Genomic DNA, 571 nt, shown 5'->3' with positions numbered 1-571 from the left:
GCGTGACCCGTGAAGAACCTGAATCATTAACCGATATTTCTGATTTTACCACTTAATTCTACGTGATTTTGGGGCGCAAGTTCTCCGAATTGTTAGAGTAGTCTATCGAGAGTGATTTAGGCATGCAATTTGCAATATGGAGCCTTAACTGTAATGGCCATTCGCGAGTTTGCTTCCTTCAAACACTGTTTCTAATGTAAGCACAGGTCATTAAAAAGAGTATCTTGCTTTCTTATTTTCGTGATTCGGGAAAACAAATTGTTTATGTCCTTGAACCGTGATCCTCTATTTTTTAGGTTCGTAAATCGTGCCAGAGATCCCCCCTGTACGACCCTCTCCTATCGATATATCATTTCTTTTATTGCAGTAGTTTTTAGTAATTCAATTTAGTTAGGAAGTTAGATTTATTTAAATTCATTATTGTAAAGTCCTGAAGGAAATACCGTGTTTAAATAAAGATTTTACCTTTTACCTTTTACCTTTACCTGAAGCAGTGTGTCACCTTACTGTATTTCCCAATATTAAACCTGTACGAGGAGTTCTTCTTGGTAATTCCATGTTCAACTTCGCG

The 571-nt window shown here is 36.8% G+C and overlaps 1 protein-coding gene across 3 annotated transcripts in view; it reads right to left on the bottom strand.

Moving 5' to 3' along the window:
• LOC138021436 (melanopsin-like) overlaps nt 1–571 on the bottom strand; it is a 58,708-nt gene extending 58,137 nt beyond the window's left edge. Inside the window, exon 1 of one of the 3 annotated variants that reach the window (XM_068868317.1) lies at nt 486–571. The gene's annotated coding sequence lies outside the window, so the exon portion shown is untranslated. Of the gene's footprint in view, nt 1–479 lie in introns of all 3 variants that reach the window. The other 2 variants (XM_068868313.1, XM_068868316.1) reach the window with 2 other exon arrangements.

Source organism: Montipora capricornis, chromosome 10 (genome assembly GCF_036669925.1).
Source record: "Montipora capricornis isolate CH-2021 chromosome 10, ASM3666992v2, whole genome shotgun sequence".
NCBI lineage: Eukaryota > Metazoa > Cnidaria > Anthozoa > Scleractinia > Acroporidae > Montipora > Montipora capricornis.
Note: the sequence above shows the minus strand (reverse complement) of the source record. Positions and strands in the feature narration are given on the sequence as shown.